At 42.7% G+C, this 20,375-nt stretch overlaps 1 pseudogene; it reads left to right on the top strand.

The window, feature by feature from the left end:
• Positions 1–2,745: 2,745 nt before the first annotated feature.
• On the top strand, positions 2,746–3,357 carry LOC114284523 (kiwellin pseudogene; annotated as a pseudogene).
• The last annotated feature ends 17,018 nt before the right edge of the window (positions 3,358–20,375 follow it).

Raw genomic sequence — 20,375 nt, 5'->3', positions numbered from 1 at the left:
GGGGTGTCAATTATGGTGAACTCTGTTTTTAGCTTCTTGGTGCCAGCCTGCACCTCCAAACTTGCTGCCCCCAGGGGCCACGTTGGCATTCCATTGAACACAACCATTGGGCCATTGGACTGCTCCAAGTCATCTTGGTAAAGGCCAAGCTCCTTGTAACACCTGACATACATGATGTCACAAGAGCTGCCTTGGTCAACTATGATGCGCTTCACTTGGCACTCCCCAATCTGGAGAGATATTACCAAGGCATCGTTGTGTGGATGTTGCACTATCTCCAGGTCTTCCTCAGTAAAAGACACCACTGGTCCCTGGCTATTGTCTGCCCTAGGCCTCTTCTTGCCGACCTGATACACATGTTGTAGGTGTTTTACTCTCTGGGTTTCTTCCCTTATCTCATTCTCTTTTATCTTTGAGTGAATCACATTGATCACTCGAGGTCTGCCTTCCTGCAGTTATGGTGCTGGCTGGGGTGGTGCCGTTGGTGCCTGGGGCAGTCTTGTCTGTTCTTCCCTTGTCCTGGCCTCGTCCACCAGGTCCTTTAAATGGCCTTGTCTTACCAGGTATTCCAAATGTGTCTTCAGGGCTTTACACCCCTGAGTCAAATGTCCAGCCTCATTGCGGTAAGCACAGTGCTTGCCAAGGATTCTTTCCATAAATTCGCCTGGTATCCTTGCTGGTGCTCTGTAGTAGGGCTGATTTTAGATTTTTTTCAAGACTTTGTAGATAGGGATTCGAAATACGGTTGTGACTGCCTGTGCAACCCTTAGTCTTGTCTCTGGTTTGTTGTATCCGCTATCACCTCGGCCTCGCTTCGGCCAGCTGTTTTTCTTCTTTGGTTTTGACGCCTTTGTCTCCAACGTGTCCTCCTCAGCCCTGGCATACTTCTCTATCCTGGCCATAAGCTCCTCTATGCTTTTTGGCAATGTCTTTGCCAATGACTTTCGAAGCAGGCAATCATTCTTCAAGCCGTTCTTAAAAGATAGGACTACCACCTCCTGGTTGCATCTGGGGATACGGTTGAACACTTCATAAGATCTTTTAGCATAGGCCCTAAGGCTTTCGTCCTCGCCAATTCTCAAAGCCATCAAGGCGTCCACCCTCAATGGTTGTAGTTCGTTTGTCACAAACTTGGCCACAAACATCTCGGCCAGGCCTTCCCAGGTTTTCACAGTTCCTTTTGGTAACTTTTGAAACCAATCTGGTGCAATTTCCTCGAAGAAAGAGGGGAACACCTTGCAAAGCAACGGCTCGTTCCCAGTGTACAATGCCATCAAGTTTAGGTACAAGCCGATGTGAAAGTTAGGGTCTGACTTACCGCCGTATATCTGTAACCTCGGCATACTGAAACTTTTCGGGGCCTCAAATTTTTCCAACTCCACCGAGAACGGTGTTCTCGGCTTGGCTGGAGAGGTTACCTCGACATCCTATTGCTTCCTCTGGTAGTAACCACTCAGATCCTCCTTGGTCCGTCCGGGAGCTCGGCTATCAACGAATTTCAGCCTTTTTGGTATACTACTTCCAGTATCGTTGTGAGTCCTTTCGGATCTCTCTCCATTGGTTGCGTCGAAACATAGCTCATTCCCCTGAACATGCCGATGTTCTTTGGGGTTAGCTTCCTTGGTGCGGTGCGTCCTCCGTGAATCTCCCCTTTTTGATTCTCCTCGCCCGACCTCCCTTGAAGGCCGATGAGAGTGTTTCTCGGTTCTATCGTGCTGAGAAGTCGCAGGAATTGTCCTCTACTCCCCTAACTGGGCATCTTTTTTGGCAGCTGGAATTGGCGTATCTTGCAACAGGAACAGTGGTTGCATAACATTGTTCTACATCATGAAATTGACGACCGATTGCAGGTCCACCAATTTGTTTGCCAGTTCCTTCATCTCGTCGTCCCTCCGTAGGCATCTATCTTTCCATACCTAGAGGTCGTTCTCGTTGTAACACCCGCCTCGGTCTGATTTCTTTGTTATGTCACCTTCCTTGCCGACGTCTTTTTCTCCGTGATTCTTATCACGAGTCACTTTATTACAGTTGTCTTCTTCGATGTCAAGGTCAATAGGTTTCCCACTCCCAGTAGGAGTGTCGTCTCCAACCTTCTCTTTCTGTCCGTTATTGGCCATCTATTCTCTTTTCTTTCCCACAAACGGCGTCAAATTGTGGGTGTTGATTTCTGACCACACTGCCAAATTAGTATTTAACTAGAGAGCACTGGCAGAATAGATGACGCCTAAATGACCTGTAACAAAAAAAAAAAAGATTCCAACGGTGGTTCGTTCACCCGGGGGCACTCTGACGATCAAGTCAGTTATCTTTCAAAGATAGCAAAAATGCTTAACTCACTATTTAGAATACAAAAAGCATACCTTTAAACCCATGGGGGCACCTCCCTTTTATAGCCAACACAATCCTGGTCTCAATAGAAGCCTAGCTTCAATGGACTTTAGATTATTGCTAATCTTGGACTTCCTGTAGGATTGGGATGAACTCTCTAAGAGTCTTATCTTTATCCAAACTGAAGCATTCCCTCGTTCTAGGACTCTTGTCCCTTATCCGCTTATCCCAGACTCCGGTATCTTCGGAGACAACCTCGGCCTAACCGAGATCACCTCGGCATCATGATTAGGACACGTGGCAGCTCAGCTGACATTTTGATGCCACCTCAGCCACGTGTTGCCACTCAAAAATTATGTCCCCACATTCACCAACCTTCAAATTAACCTCGTACTCTTACCATTACAAACCAATACCATGACGAAATTCACATTGCTTCTTGTTTTCCCATTGTTCAACCTCACATCCCTTCCATATCCAGGGCATGCTCAGTCCTCCTGCAACGGTCCATGCCAAACCTTAAACGACTACAAAGCACACCTCGTCTGCGTCGATCAACAATGCAAGGACGACCCTAATGCCAAAACTCAAATATGCAGTGAAAGCTCTTCTTTCCATCCGCTACCTTGCAAACAAACAAGCACAGTGAAATGCCAAGGCCAATCGTACCCTACATACAAGTGCTCTCCTCCTATCTCATCCTCTACGCCAGCCAAGCTTACTTGCAAAGATTTTACTAAAGGATGACCCTTAAAGTGCAATGGCAAGTTCTGTTCCAACAAAGATCCAATCGTTGCATTGTTGACAATCTGGTACAATGGTGGCTCAAGGTGCACGGCGAAAAATGGGAAGAGAGTGGTGGCGAAGTTGGTGGACGAATGTGGCTCGAGCCGCAGTCGTGATAAGGAGAATAACTATGAATTGCCATGCAAGAATAACATAGTTGATGGATCGAATGCTGTATGGAAGGCTTTGGGGCTAAATAAGGAGAAGGGTGAAGCTGATGTTTTTTGGTCCATCATCGCCTAATTGATCATGTCATGTATTACAACAATAAATAAGCTGCTCGTTTTTTTGTTAGGCTAATTATTTTAATGGTCTTTATAGTTTGAGATTTGTATCATTTTAGTTCTTAATTTTTTAATTATGATGTATTTGACCTTAAATTTTGAATCTTGTTCCAAATAAGAACAATTAAAAATATCATTGTTTAATTTCAATGGCAAAGTCGTCAATTTAATAAAATATAAATTAATTTGACAAAAATAAAAGTCAAAAAAAATATTTTTGAATTTTTAAAAATTATTTTTACTCACCAAAGATAAAATTATGTAAAATTGATAAATGTTTTACATATTTATTTATTTATTTATTTATTTATTTATTTATTTTACCAAATTAATTTTTATTATGTGTTTGGATAATGATCATGAGTCCAATCCCCCCTTTCTAATCCCTCTAAACAAACACCCCCTAAAACCATTAAGACTGTATTTCGTTCATAAATTTGAGAAAGAATTTAGAAAGAAAAATGAAAAAACTGTGTGACATGTTGTCATTTTTTATTTACTTTTTCTCTTTACCTTTTTAAATTATTTTTTAAATTTATGAGCCAGATACAATTTAAGGTACATCTCTTAACTTTCACCAATTTAATCAAATAAATTTTACTTTTACAATATTGATTAATTAGTGATAGTGATATTGTCATCATTATATTTTATATTTTCTCCTCTGAAAAGATTTGCAGTATAGAATGTGATAAACTTATCCTTACTAGTTGTTTTATTTTTTTTAGTTGAATTTTCAATTGGATCAAATTGATAAAGTATAAATATTAAAGATAAAATTGATTCAATTTAAGCTACAAAATTAACACAAAGACAAACATAATTTGTAGGAGTGAACAAATATTAGGCTGAACTTCCGTTACAGAGTAAAAGTGTAAGCGAACCCTAAACTTACAAATCTCAAGTCCACTATATGAACTATGAAAAATATTTGAGGGCCCGAAATCAAGGGCTCGAATTTGGATTGAAACGCAAAACGACGTTGTTTTGCATTTCGAGTTTTTTTTTTTTTCTTCCTTTTCTTTCTTTCTTTCTTTTCTTCTTCTTCTTCTTCTTCTTCTTCATTTGAACACAGGCGAGAGAGAAACAGAGGCGAGAGGTGAGAGAGAGTCGTCGTCGTCGTCGCAGTTCGTCAGCCGATCGTCGCTCGTCGCATCGCAGCCCCGCCTCCGCCTCTGCCTCCGTCCGCCTCCGCCTCCGCCTCCAACCCCATTTTTATGGCCCCCTCCAGTTCTGTTTCTCCTTCTTCTTCTTCTTCCTCCTCAAATTCGAGCCCCGATTTTCGGGCTCTGTACCAGTTGTATTTTGATTTTTTGAAGTCTTTGACCATTTTAATAATTATTTGAATTTGGAACATTAACAAATTTCTATTGTAAAATTTGAACCTTGAATGATCAAAAGAAAAACTAACGTTTTGAATAATCAAAATGGAACTCGTAGCGTGTATCATGGGCTCAAACAGCACGTCTAAATTACAAATTTGAGACAATCTAGGTTTTTTTTTATTAAAGCCCTACACTTCTCAATTGACAATGTTTGTTCAATTTTTTAATCTTTTTAAGCTAACAAAAATAATATCACAGAAAAGGATATCTTCAGTCCAAGATGTAGGAGCTTGTACATCCCAAATAATGTGGCAACTTAAGATTGGTTAAGAGATTATATATGTATTTGGAATCTTAGTTATTTTAGGTAACTTATATTTTTTTTTTTTTGTAATTAAATCATTATCTAAAAATATCAAATTTAATTTTGGTAAATTTTGTATGAACCATCACCTGATTTTTTTTTTTTTTTTTTACACGATCAAATTATTCCGCAACTGTATTACACAATTACTATCTGTTGAAAATCTATATACATTGGGTAACATTGTATGTCATTGACTGTTAGTAATGGGCGCCCATGTGGCATGACCCTTAGAACCTTTTGAACCTCATCCAAATGGGTTTTGAATTTGAATTCAAACCTATTTGGATGAGCCACTCAGGATATATATCTATCATATCATGATATGGATAGATGATATAGATATCAGATATTATCTCATTTAACCAATGGATAAATGAGATAAATATAATATATATCTGATATATGGTTATGGGTAACCAAGAAAAGAAAAAAAACAACGTATGTTTTGTTTTCTACCCATGATACTGACTCTCTCCCAAAATAACGATCAAAGCCATTTGCACTGTGGTTTGTGTGGGTGATATTCACCATTGTAATATCACCCCACTGCTGGGATTGATTGATTAGATTCTGGAAGCACGTGATTTATCCACGAGGTTTTAGATCAAATGAGGTATGGTCTAAACACTTTATTCCGCTGCATGTTTTGTGTTTTGATTTACATTGGTATCAGAGCCATTAATGGATATTTTCGTGCTTTCTTTTTTCATGTGTATATTTATAAAAGATGTGGAGATCCAAAATATTTTATTTTTATGATCATTAATGTCATTTTTAAGAGCATAAATGATTTTATTTTGGAAAAAGGAGTCTGGCAGTACAAAAATCGGAACAGTCAGTACCCTGGAAGGCGGCGCGTGGCATTCACGCGCCACCACGCCGAAGCCATGCGCGCCCACGCGCTTCCACGGGCCTACATGCGCCGGATGCCCTGCTGACGCGCCTGCACGCGCCATCACGCGCGCGTCGGCGGTGCTGTCCACGCACGCGCGCCGTCCGCGCCCGCACGCGCGCCGCGTGCTAGAGCCGAGCGCCGAGCCGCGGGCTGGAGCCGAGCGCCGAGCCGCGGCTGAGCCGCGCGCCGAGCCGCTCCTTAAGCCGACTCGCGCCGAGTTGCGCTGAGCGGCGCCGAGCCGAGCCGAGCCGTTTTTCCCGCCTGGCTTGGCTCTAAGGCTCTGTTTGTTTGTTTTTTAATTCTGAATTGCATTAATTGGCCATAATTTATTCGTTATAGCTTTGTTTTAAGCATGGTTGGTACCCTTAGACTCAGAATTAATTTTTCTACATTCTGTAAAATTTTGAAAATTTTAAGAAAATATAAAATATTTTTCTTGTGTTAATAATGCATTTTTTTTTCTTTAAAATGCATTTGGTTTTGCATGATTAATTTTCTAGGGTTGAAATTTTTATTGTGGACTTCTAAAATGTTTTACTATCTACTGGTAATATTGTTTCAGTTTATCAGTTTCTGGATTTTTTATTTCTAATTTTATGTGTGTTTATTAGTTATTTAAAATTCCAGAATATTTCAGAAAAATTCCAGAAAATTTCAAAATGATGTACACTTTAATTATGGCATAATCTGAATATTGACTACAGCATATTTTTTTTTGGATTTGTAATATGTTGTAATTAGAAGAGCATGATTATTTATTTATTTATTAGAATTCCATTATTAAATAAATATAGCATGAGTTATTTGTAGATTTACATTAAGATGCTATTGTATGGAATTTATCATGCTTTGTATATGCCATAGTCAGTGGGAGGTTATTCGGTTGAGAGAAATCTTTGTAGATTAACTCCCGAAAATCAATATTTTGCGCATAAATTAAACTAAATTTTGGATAATTGTCACTTGTGGCGCAAGAGATGATTACGAGCATAGCGGATTTTCGATCTTGCGACTTGTATAATATTGTCACTATTTAATTTATATTTTTGCGGCAAAATTATATTATGCTAATCAAATTAATCCCAATGCGAATTTCTCTCTAAATTGATTTAGCTTATGGAAGTTAATTTGGTTGACCTAAACTTAGTAGAGATGTTCAAATGTGAACAAACTAATCCCATTCTTTAGATGAGCAAAAGTCTTGGAGACTTTAGGTCAAACCTTAATTGAGCCAAAGTAAGGAAACATGACTCAAAGTCGCTGTGTTTTTTGTTGCCTTGTTTGGCACAATAAAAACTAATGTGTGCGCTATAGTTAGCGGCACGCTACATAGTTTTGGTTGGCGAGTTTTGGAGTTATGAAATTAGTAAGCCCTCAATAGATCTGTATATGATCTTGACTAATGAGCTGCGCGGATTGACTTTGTAATTTGACTTGTAAATAATGTTACATCATTGGATGAAGTAACATTCAAGAGTCACGTCATCCAAGAAATGCGAGCTTAAATAAATTAGTCATTAAGTGTAAGACGAGTAGCCAGTACGAGCAGTGTTTTGCTCTCTACCCAATTATTGGGAGTGGATTGAGCGAAATTTCATGCACTATAATAGTGTGCGTTAAAATATCACGTGAAGTTAAAAGATTAGCGCTTAGAAGCTGCAAAATCTATTAACACTGAGTGAAAAGATTGGCGCTTAGTGGCTGCAAAATCTATTAGCATTGCCAACTTGTCTAAGTGTGGACACTTACTGTTTCCACACTTGAGTGTGAAACATGGATGAGGTGCTTCTTTGTGTGATTCCTTTACTAGGCTAACGTTTTGAATAACATTTACCACTAAGCGCAAACGTTGCAGCATAGTAATGAAAAGGTTAAGGCTGACAAGGTTGTTATGACTCTAAGAATTTAACGCATCGCTTGTAAGAGCATTGTGTTGAATTAGACTCTTTAGCCTAATTCGCGCTTAAGTTACTTCAGGAGCTATCATAGTTGATAGCTTATTCTCTCCTTCTTGTGGATAGTAGAATTAATTGCAAGTAACTATGAAGCGAGAAATAGAGATGGCAACAGGAGTATCGTCATCTTTCAACTAGATGTATTAAAGTGTATGGAGAATAAAATTGACTTGAAGGTGCAGGGGATTAGCACTTACTAGTTAAATTTGCGACTTAGGCGCAGTTGATATCTCCATGACATCCTTTTTATGATCTAGTGAATATGACTTAGTCGTGAGTCATTACCTAGTTGGGCCTAAACCTTTAAAACTTGTCTTCGAGAACTCACACATTAAGATGATTGGAATTAGTTTATGACATTGGTCATGAACCAGTGGCTTATTATACTTAATCACATTAATGAGATGATGACACGATGGTTTGAGTAGGCCTTCTCGGGCCCACTCGCTTATGACATCCTGCTCTCATGTGAATGTGTAACTTTGTTCGCAATGGGTGCGCACAAGTAAGTAGGAAAGCCGCAGAAGGTCATTTGTTTTGGCGCATTTAGTCCACTATGATATTTTGTGACTAGACATGTGTGAGGGTATGATAGCTAAGCGTCAATCTCGACACATTTATAGATTACGATACGCATCTGAGTCAAGACTATTTGATCTCCCATAAGTCAAAAGTTTTGAGATGATTTTTGACATTGCACATATGAGGTCGAGATCAATTAGATAAGAGTTTTTTGTGCTTTTAGTTTTGACCAAGGTGGCGAGTATCTATTTGAGTTATTTTTTCAGAAAAACTCTGTGAAGAGAGATGGATGCTTAGAAAATTGATTATTCCTAGTACTCAACAACACACTGGTGTAGTAGAGATAAGGAATTAAATATTGTTAATGTTAGGTAGATAATGGCGCAAAATGTTTCCCAATTGGGAATTGCACTAGTTTGTTGCCTATATCCCTAACTAAGTGCCCTCCATATCAGATTTTACACTCCATTTTTGAGTAATGGGTTAGCAGAGAGCCATCTATGGGCGATCTGTAACCATTAAGCAGCTTATCTTTATTCTACTTCTCATAAGATTGCGAAGTTAAGACCTAGGGTTCTATAGCGCATTATTGTATGCTGTCTTGTAAACACAAAGGGTCGTGTGGCGCATTATTGTATGCGGTCATGCAAACCCTCCGGGTCATGTGCATATAGGTAAGCAGCTTTGTGGTAGTGTAACTAAGTCACATAAAGTTTTATTAGTAAAGGTGACGTGAATAGAGTTTTCGGAACTCTATAAGATGGAGAATTCCAAGCATAGCGCTCTATGTAGCCTAGTTGAGAATGGAAAGAAATTTCCAATATCCTAGGGACAGTGGGAGTGATGTGTCTACTAATGGATTACTCCATTAGAGCAGAATACTCTACATTCTTAGTTGCGTGGTAGCAAATGTGAAAATTTTCCACGTCATCACTGGGTGATTGAGAGGGAAACATTCATGATTGCTCCGCAAGATGATAAAGAGCCTAGGATAATGCCAAAGGCTCTAGTCCCCTGTTTTTAGAAAGTGGATCAATGTTGCGCAGTTTAAGACAAAGTCTTTGAGGATTAACCATTTTTTATAATTTGGTTGACTTTCCATTATGACGCAAAACTGTTATAAAGTTATGCGTAATTTGGATAGTCATTGTTGAGGCATAAGGCTCGCTAGATACCGAATGGTCGCACCATTGAGGAAAGTGTAGACCATGAGAAGACTTCCTCCTGGGGAGTGAGGTTATTTTGACTTAGGCTATAATTGACATAAGTTCGGAACATTGATTTGTGGACATTGTGACCTGATTTCTCATTAGAGAATTGGATAAGTAGATCCGTAGGGATTTACCTTCTGCTTTTATGGTGAAAAGTTAGGAGCGCAAAAAGGTTGCTGGTTCCAATAAATCTTTTACAACCTAAAGCAGTTATCCAAACAGTGGTTCTTAGATTTCGTCAAGCCATGATAGGCCAATGATGATCAATGAAGACCACTGAGGCATGATCAATGGTCCAAAAGAAGTTTTTCCTTACTTAGTCATTATGAGCCAGGAATTTATAAGGTTGTCGCCACCTAGGGTGGGCAGTCCTCTATTTTAGATATGATGGACATGGGTGATGTAATTTATATGCTCGGATGTACGATCCTTAGGGATTGTTTTAGGAAAATTCTCGGTCTGTCTTCGATGACTTACATAGAGAATATCTTAGAATGATTCTAGATGCAAAATTGCAAATCCATTGACTTACCTATCGGTAAAAGCCAGAGCCTTAGCTATTGAGTGAATCCTCAGATTGTCTTTGGGAGAAACAGATGACCTATATTCCTTGATCTTTTCTTTGTTGTGGGAGCCTAAAGTACGCTATGTGGGCGTATTCGGCATGATAAGTGTTATCTTTGATAAATGGTTAACTGAGTTGTTCAGACTTTGACCTTGCTCATTAGACTGTGGATAAAATGCTTTATTAGAAGCATATTAATTTGCTCCATGTAAAATTCAATGCGCTGGTTGGGCGCATCTGCGCTAGTTGGGCGCATTAAGAATGAACGCAAATTGGTCACCAAAAATATCTTTAAAGAGGTTATTGCGCAAGAGGTAGTGATCTTAAATCATTTCATGTGAGGCGCACATGGTGGATTCCGTTGTATATACTTATCGCAAGAGGTGCTAATAAGGCTTATGTTTGGAATCTATAATTGCGCAAGTTGTGGTCAATTTTTTTTTAAAATCGATCACTTATTTTGAGATGATGGGATGTTGACACTATTACGGTTTGTGTCATAATGATTAGCAAATGATGATGTCAGCAGGCAAGATTGGCTCACTCACACGAGCAATCGCCCTTGACGCTTGGGAGCGAGCAAGGATGAGACTGGTGGTTTATTTTATTTGGAGCCAAGAGAGGCTTAAATCATCCACTATGTATGTCGCCTTGGTTATAACCAAGATGAGGTCGTGTTAAGGACCAAACATGGATGTTAGTACCCACTTTCCATGTTGTGCCTGTTATGATTAGCCAGATTCGAGATCTCATTTGGCGCCTAGAAGGCGAGCAAATAGAGAATTCGGGTTAGGCACTAGAAAGCGACTAGACTAATATCTGTACGGTGTATCGAGTATGACGTCACTCTTTATGGAAGAGTTACTCCACCGTAACATATATTCATACTATATGTGCTTAGCGACCGAGTAATGAGGTGAGAGAATGGATCCCTGCTTCCTCACCGTGTGAGTCTTACGAGTCATTATTGATATGACTTTCATTTATGTACCCTTTTGTGACTTTTGACTATGTCATAAGGTAAGGGGTTGATGTTCTGCTACTTTGGTATGTTGCCTGCGGTCATACATGATTCGGCCTTAAGGGACATCACTGGGAAAGCGGTCAATCCTAAACTAAATGGCATGAGTGCAAAGGGAAGATCATCTAGTATTACACCACTGTTGTATATTCACTGCCGGCAACTCACATCGCTCTGTATGAGAGGCGAATTGAGTGTGAATATATTGCAAGAATTGAGAGGGTCAAACATGCTCTTTTTGAGGGATTAGAGATGTTTTTTGGACCGGTGTAATTAGATGGGTCTGGGGTATATGAGACACTATTTCTGTTCTTTTTGGGTTGATGTCTCTATGCTGGCTCATTTTGAGTTTCTAGTATAGAGCTCCCACATGCAGGTGTTCTCAGCAGTCGCACGGTGCAGTGGCTAGTATGAGATTGTTTATTTTTTTGGGAGATTGAGACAGAGATGTGGCAGTGTCATGCCAACTCATGTGCGAGTGGGAGATGTTAGTAATGGGCGCCCATTTGACATGACCCTTAGAACCTTTTGAACCTCATCCAAATGAGTTTTGAATTTGAATTCAAACCTATTTGGATGAGCCACTCAGGATATATATCTATCATATCATGATATGGATAGATGATATAGATATCAGATATTATCTCATTTAACCAATGGATAAATGAGATAAATATAATATATATCTGATATATGGTTATAGGTAACCAAGAAAAGAAAAAAAACAACGTATGTTTTGTTTTCTACCCATGATACTGACTCTCTCCCAAAATAACGATCAAAGCCATTTGCACTGTGGTTTGTGTGGGTGATATTCACCATTGTAATATCACCCCACTGCTGGGATTGATTGATTAGATTCTGGAAGCACGTGATTTATCCACGAGGTTTTAGATCAAATGAGGTATGGTCTAAACACTTTATTCCGCTGCATGTTTTGTGTTTTGATTTACATTGACATATAGAAAAAAAAAAATTCTCAATTAAAAAAAAAAGCGTCATTTTTTTAAAATTTGTTTTTAGTGAAAAAAACAATCAAATTTCTTCACAAATATTTCGAAGTAATCGTATCTAAAAAAATTAAAATTTTGATTAAAATATAAAAAATTACTAAAAGCAAAATAAAAAGTCAAAATTATTTTTCAAAAATAAAACCAAACATACTTATTTTTCTTAATAAAATTCAACGACACACAATGGTGTCTAATGTATATAAATTTTCAACCGGTACTAATTGTGCAATATAATATCAGAACATTAATCTTACAGAAAATAAACAAATAAAAATCAACTGATAAGTCCACCAAAAATTGCCAATATTGAATTTTATATTTTTAAATAAAATTTTAATTACAAAACTCATAAATAAGTTACCTATTATAAGTAGGATTTCAAATACAACTTTTATCGAACTGTGTAATCTTGTAGCCAATTATAAGGTAACACATTACCCGAGATGTAAGAGTTCATATATCCTAAGTTTGAAAAAGAACACCGTATATTTATTTTAGATCAATAATTTTTAACTTATATTGTAGTAAAAAAAATTAAAAAAATCATTTTCCAAACAAACTCTAAATTTATTGGAACAATCTTCTGTGTAAATAAAATAAATCGAAACAAACTCAAACAAATAAATAAATAACGTATCGAATTTATTTATTAAACCGAATTAGAAATTCAAAGACCAAGTTGAGTGTGTGACACTCTCTCCTTAAGACAGATTCGCCCCGCTACGGTACTTACAGTTGAGTGACGTCTATCTCCCAGGATACAATGATCTTCACAAAATTGTTGTAGCACACCAAACAAAATTGTACGGTGAACCAAACCTTGTGTTCTATACTTTCTTAATATATATTTCTAAAATTATATATATGAAGAATAAATGCACTAGAATAAAATGGACAGCAAATTAAAAGATTGCAGACTGAATTTTTCAGATACCATGGACTGCTAAAAAATGATTGTATTTATAGGCAAACAATAGACCCGAACAGGTATCAAAATAAGTGAAAAGGTGCACAAAAATACTTGAACAAGTGCACCCACTACATAACCGTTGCTGGAACATTTTTTCCAATTCATTTGAAAAAAGTACCGTTGGTTTGTGGAACACTTAGGTGTCGTTTGATAACACTTACGTTTTCAGTTTTCTATTTATATTTACAAAAATTTTAAAAATCCAAATAAAAACTTGTTTGGTAAAATTTTTGATTTATAAATCAGTGGTGTCAGTTTACAAATTTGGCCAAAAAATGAAAACATAAAAAACGTGTTTCCATTTTGAGTTATCAATTTTTTTTTTTTATCACCCAAAACTAGCCACCACCCGCCACCATTTTCCACCACCGTCTTCAGCCACCACCACCAACCACCTGCCACTGCCACCACCACTCACCACCCACCCGCCACCACCACCCACCACCCACTCGCCACTGCCATCCACCTGCCATCCACCCGTCACCACCCACCATCCGCCACTACCATTCACCGTCCACCACCACCACCCGCCACCTACTTGCCACCACAACTCACCACCCACCTGTTATCACCATCCACCACCTGCCACCACCAGCCACTCACCACCACCAGCCACCTACCACCCACCCGCCACCACCACCACCGCCATCACCCACCCACCACCCACCACCACTACCACCCACTCGCTACCACCTACCACCCGCCACCGTCACCCACCCACCCGCCACCACCACCCGCCACCTGCCACCCACCTACCACCACCACCCACCACCCTCTACCACCACCACAACCACCCACCACCCGCCACCCGCCACCGTCACCCACCCACCCACCATCACCACCCACCACCTACCCGCCACCACCAGCCATCCGCCACCCACTTGCCACCGCCACCACCACCACCATCCGCCATTCGCCACCCACCTGCCACTACCACGCACCACCCGCCACTACCACCCACTCGCTACCACCCGCCACTGTCACCCACCCACCCACTACCACCACCCGTCATCTACCCGCCACCGCCACCCACCACCCGCCACCGTCCACTCGCTACCACCCACCACCGTCACCCACCCACCCACCACCACCACCAACTACCCACCACCCATCGTCACCACTTTCCGCCGCCACTTGCCACCACTTGCTATTTCTCACTCTTTTTTATATTTTTAAATTTTTTTAAGTATTTTGTCAATTACCAAACGCGTTTGTAATTTATGTTTTTCTAAAAATAAACAAAATATAAACAAAAACCAATTTATAAAATTTTTGTAAATATAAATTGAAAACATAAACGTTACCAAACACACCTGTTGAACTTTATTATTTAAACTAATTGGAATATATATATATATATATATTAAACAATTTGAATAGTTTAATAAATAAAGGAAGATGTACAAACTTTAGGAAACCACTTAGGAACCCAAAATTTGAATTTAGAATTAAATTAAATTTTCACAATTACAAACTTTCGGAAACCACTTAGGAACCCAAAATTTGAATTTTAGAATTAAATTAAATTTTCACAATTACAAACTTTCGGAAACCACTTAGGAACCCAAAATTTGAATTTTAGAATTAAATTAAATTCCCATAATAATTTTTATTAAAAAAACTCAAAAGAATTTTATCTAAAAAATTAATATTAGACCCGAAAACGGCGTTAACTTTCCATTCACTCATAAATGGTTTTGACGTTCCGTCTTCACCGTGTGACTTGCCACGCGGCAAGAAACACGTCACCTCTTCAGACCCACCCCAAAAAACGTTTGGAACCCACTCAATTTTAGACTCAAAATTGACCCAAAATACGCCTATATAAACTAATTTTTCCAACAAAATCAACCAAAATACCACTACCCAAATAAATTATAAATCAAAAGAGCAATTCCCCAGCCCAACTCCGAATCAGATAAACTTTTCACCAAACCCCAACATACCCCTGTTGTGATTCATTTTATTTCTCATCCAAACCCGGTTCGGAAGGCGTAACAAATAGAACCGGATATTTGAACGTGAACCGGACCGCTTTAGCAACCGTGGCGGCGGACAAACTGAAACAGTTACTTAGAGCGTCAAGCCCGCCCACTAGGGCATAACTTTTCCAATCCAAGCTTTTAAGTCCACCAATTGAAAATTGCCCGGGTTTTATTTATGCAAAAAATCTTTAAAAAAAATTTATTAAATATAATAAAATATAAAAATATATTGAATTTTTGTAATTTTTTGTATCAGTAGTGTTACATATACCAATTAATATACCAACTGTACGGGGAGCAAATATTCCGGCGTGCCCGTATTCCTTTCTTCCGAGCTCCGTCGATATCCGATCACCTGCGAGCAAATAACGGTGAGCTACCTGGCGGTGTGTGGCCGGAAACACCCTCCGACGGTCAAATTAGCACACACCTTAGAGGGAATAGAGAGAAGGGAGAGAGTGTTTGAGTGTAAGAAATTCCTTACAGAGTGTTCGTGTATCGCGTATGGGGGGCGCAGACATGCCTATATACCTTCTGAGCCCCTTACCCACTCCCAGTCATCTCCTGACACGTGGCTCTGCTATCCCATCTGTCAGCATAGACCTTGCTGAACATCACCTAATCTCAACTGCCTGATTTCACAGCTGGAGCTCGGCAGCCGAGCTGCTCTACCACTGCTATGCCATGCTTCATACCCATGCACCTAACCGGACAAACACATGGAGGACCGGGCTAGGCGGCATCCCGGCAAAGCCTAGCCCGGGTACCTCCTTTGGTCGGCCTTCCTGCCGGTCAATCAACTACCTCGACTGACCACGTCTTTCCGGGCGCCGGTCACTCGGTCTGTCTGGCTTCGACCATCCTCGGACCGAGCATCCTGGTCCGACCGGTCACTTCCTGGCCGAGCAGTTTCTGTTCGATCCGGGGTGGCACACACTCAGTCCAAACTCTGCCCAGTCCAAATCTGTCCGGCACAACTCTGCCCGGCCCAAATCTGTCCGGCACAACTCTGTCCGGCCCAAATCTGTCCGGCACAACTCTGTCCGGCCCAAATCTGTCCGGCACAACTCTGCCCGGCCCAAATCTGTCTGGCACAAAGTCCATATCATTAATCTCCCTCTCAATTGCCCCTTAATTCCGTCCGCTGAAGCGTGACTGGGATTACCTATCCTGATCGGGGTAATACTTCCTCGGTCCTCAATATGCGAGATGGTGACCGCACTAAGAAAGCGAGCAAGGTCCGCTCCACGACTTCCTTCTTGGCGAGCAACATCAGCTCGGTCAAGGAACTTCCAAGGTCAGCGAGCAAGGTCCGCTCCGCGAGTTGCTTCTTGGCGAGCAACAACAGCTCGGCAAAGAACTTCCAAGGTCGGCGAGCAAGGTCCGCTCCGCGACGTGCTTCTTGGCGAGCAACATCATCTCGGTCAAGGAACTTCCAAGGTCGGCGAGCAAGGTCCGCTCCGCGACTTGCTTCTTGGCGAGCAACATCAGCTCGGTCAAGGAACTTCGAGGAAGGCGAGCAAGGTCCGCTCCGCGACTTCCTTCTTGGCGAGCAAAAACAGCTCGGCAAGGAACTTCCAAGGTCAGCGAGCAAGGTCCGCTCCGCGACTTGCTTCTTGGTGAGCAACAACAGCTCGGTCAAGGAACTCCGAGGAAGGCGAGCAAGGTCCGCTCCGCGACTTCCTTCTTGGCGAGCAAAAACAGCTCGGCAAGGAACTTCCAAGGTCAGCGAGCAAGGTCCGCTCCGCGACGTGCTTCTTGGTGAGCAACAACAGCTCGGTCAAGGAACTCCGAGGAAGGCGAGCAAGGTCCGCTCCGCGACTTCCTTCTTGGCGAGCAAAAACAGCTCGGCAAGGAACTTCCAAGGTCAGCGAGCTAGGTCCGCTCCGCGACTTCCTTCTTGGTGGACAAGATCAGCTCGGCCAAGGAACTCCAAAGAAGGCGAGCTAGGTCCGCTCCGCGACTTCCTTCTTGGCGGACAAGATCAGCTCGGCCAAGGAACTCCAAAGAAGGGGAGCAAGGTCCGCTTCGCGACTTCCTTCTTGGCGGACAAGATCAGCTCGGCCAAGGAACTCCAAAGAAGGGGAGCAAGGTCCGCTCCGCCACTTCTTTCTTGGTGGACAAGATCAGCTCGGCCAAGGAACTCCAAAGAAGGCGAGCAAGGTCCGCTCCGCCACTTCTTTCTTGGCGGACAAGATCAGCTCGGCCAAGGAACTCTAAAGAGGGGGAGCAAGGTCCGCTCCGCGACTTCTTTCCTGGCGGACAAGAACAGCTCGACTGGACCCTCGGAGTTGAGCAAATCATCAACTCATCAGCCGGAGTAAAACATCTCGGCTGGAACCTCGCAGTTGAGCAAATCATCAACTCTTCAGCCGGAGTAAAACATCTCGGCTGGAACCTCGCAGTTGAACAAATCATCAACTCTTCAACCGGAGTAAATCATCTCGGCTGGAACCTCGCAGTTGAGCAAATCATCAACCCGTCAGCCGGAGTAAATCATCTCGGCTGGAACCTCGCAGTTGAACAAATCATCAACTCTTCAGCCGGAGTAAATTATCTCGGCTGGAACCTCGCAGTTGAGCAAATCATCAACTCTTCAGCCGGAGTAAATCATCTCGGCTGGAACCTCGCAGTTGAACAAGTCATCAACTCTTCAGCTGGAGTAAATCATCTCGGCTGGAACCTTACAGTTGAGCAAATCATCAACTCTTCAGCCGGAGTAAATTATCTCGGCTGGAACCTTGCAGTTGAGCAAATCATCAACTCTTCAACCGGAGTAAAACATCTCGGCTGGAACCTCGCAGTTGAACAAATCATCAACTCTTCAGCCGGAGTAAATCATCTCGGCTGGAACCTTGCAGTTGAGCAAATCATCAACCCGTCAGCCGGAGTAAATCATCTCGGCTGGAACAGAAGAGTAGGCCCCTTATCCACTATTATTTCGGACACAACAAAGCTCTTCAGCAAAAGTAATTCACTTCTATTACATTGACAAAAAGAGTATTTGCATTCAGAAGTGTTGGGGAAACAAGTCCCTCAAAAAATTACATAAGGCCGCATTCCATGGCCGGGGCACGCCTTTGCCATCCAAATCTTCTAAGTTGTATGCCCCCTTGCCCGGTTATCTTGTAAGGCTCCTCCTAGTTTGCCCCTAGCTTGCCTTCACCCGGCACTAGTGCGTTGCCCATGACCTTCCTTAAAACCCAGTCGCCCACTTGCTCATTTCCTTCGAGGTTGTCTCCGCGGTGGACGTCGCCGCATCATCCTCTACTCGGATGTGCTCATTGATGCGCTGCATTAGGTGCCACATGGATGTCTGCTGGTTCATTGTAAGCGAATCCCTCAGCCTATGTCCGAGCGGGAGACCGCGCTTGTATTGCGTGATTGCAAGGTTGACCGGGCAATCCAAGATCTCGTTGAAGGTTTCCCAATACCTCGAGTTGTATGCCTTCAGTGTGTCGCTCGGTTCCATCTTGACACTAAGTAAATGATCGACTTCCTTTGGTGTTTTTGTGTTGGTTTTGAAGCGCGTAACAAACGCCTCGGCCAACTGATGCCACCTTTGTATGCTCCCTTCCGGCAACCTCTCGAACCACTTTAGGCCTAGCTCGCCTAAACTTGACGGGAAGATTAGGCACATAAGTCCGTCATTGCGCCGATGTCCGGCCATAACCTGTCGGAAGTGGCTCACATGCATGTACGGATCGGTTTTTCCGTCGTAAAGTGTGAACTTAGGCTGGTGGAAGCCTGCCGGAAGCGGCGTTGTTTCTATTTCCAGGGAAAAAGGAGTGGCACTCAGCCTTGCCAAGTCTGTATCTTCGAATATTGGCATTGCTTGGCGGGGTGGAGGCATTCCGACCTCCTCGCTGCCGTGAACCCCGTAGGAGAGCCGCTGGAAAGCAGGTATTCTCTGAGCTTCGCGCCGGCAAGCCCGCTCCCTTAACACTGCCCGTAGGTCCTCTGATTGAGCAGAATAAGAGTACCTCGACGTCGTCGCCGGACGTGAGGGTTTGTAAGTGCTGTCTTGCGCGCTAGACTTTTCTGCACGCATGTCGGAATCACCAACCTGGTAACTCCTGGTGATGGAAATGGACTGAGTACGTCGCTGACTCTGATCGCCTGACCGGCGGGATGGGGTGCGCTCACTGTGGTCTCCCACTCCAGCTACACCTTTCCCTTTGACATGCCGCTTAAGATCCTCCATCTCCGCCGCCATCCACCTGATGACAGCGTCTTGGTCCCTTAACTTGCTTTCCAGTCGCCTGGCGTGTGAGTCTCTCCGCCGGTGACCGTCTGGACTCCGTGAATGCCCATGACTCCTTCCGCGCTTATCCCGCGCGTCACCTGACTGTCCTCCAGTGGGCGTCCCCAAGTCAGCCATTGGATGGACGGCAGGTGGTCCCTCTCTCCTTCGGGTATACTCCGGGGTGGCTCCATCGATGGCGGACAACGGGAATTCGTCGTTGTTCGCCATGGATGGCGATTAGATGAACCTGGAAGACAAGGTTTTGTCTGTCAAGATTCCCACAGACGGCGCCAATTGTACGGGGAGCAAATATTCCGGCGTGCCCGTATTCCTTTCTTCCGAGCTCCGTCGATATCCGATCACCTGCGAGCAAATAACGGTGAGCTACCCGGCGGTGTGTGGCCGGAAACACCCTCCGACGGTCAAATTAGCACACACCTTAGAGGGAATAGAGAGAAGGGAGAGAGTGTTTGAGTGTAAGAAATTCCTTACAGAGTGTTCGTGTATCGCGTATGGGGGGCGCAGACATGCCTATATACCTTCTGAGCCCCTTACCCACTCCCAGTCATCTCCTGACACGTGGCTCTGCTATCCCATCTGTCAGCATAGACCTTGCTGAACATCACCTAATCTCAACTGCCTGATTTCACAGCTGGAGCTCGGCAGCCGAGCTGCTCTACCACTGCTATGCCATGCTTCATACCCATGCACCTAACCGGACAAACACATGGAGGACCGGGCTAGGCGGCATCCCGGCAAAGCCTAGCCCGGGTACCTCCTTTGGTCGGCCTTCCTGCCGGTCAATCAACTACCTCGACTGACCACGTCTTTCCGGGCGCCGGTCAGTCGGTCTGTCTGGCTTCGACCATCCTCGGACCGAGCATCCTGGTCCGACCGGTCAC

The sequence above is a fragment of the Camellia sinensis genome, chromosome 12 (genome assembly GCF_055761805.1).
Source record: "Camellia sinensis isolate YWXY chromosome 12, ASM5576180v1, whole genome shotgun sequence".
In the NCBI taxonomy this organism is placed as follows: Eukaryota; Viridiplantae; Streptophyta; class Magnoliopsida; order Ericales; family Theaceae; genus Camellia; species Camellia sinensis.
This window is presented reverse-complemented; position numbering and strand designations above follow the sequence as displayed.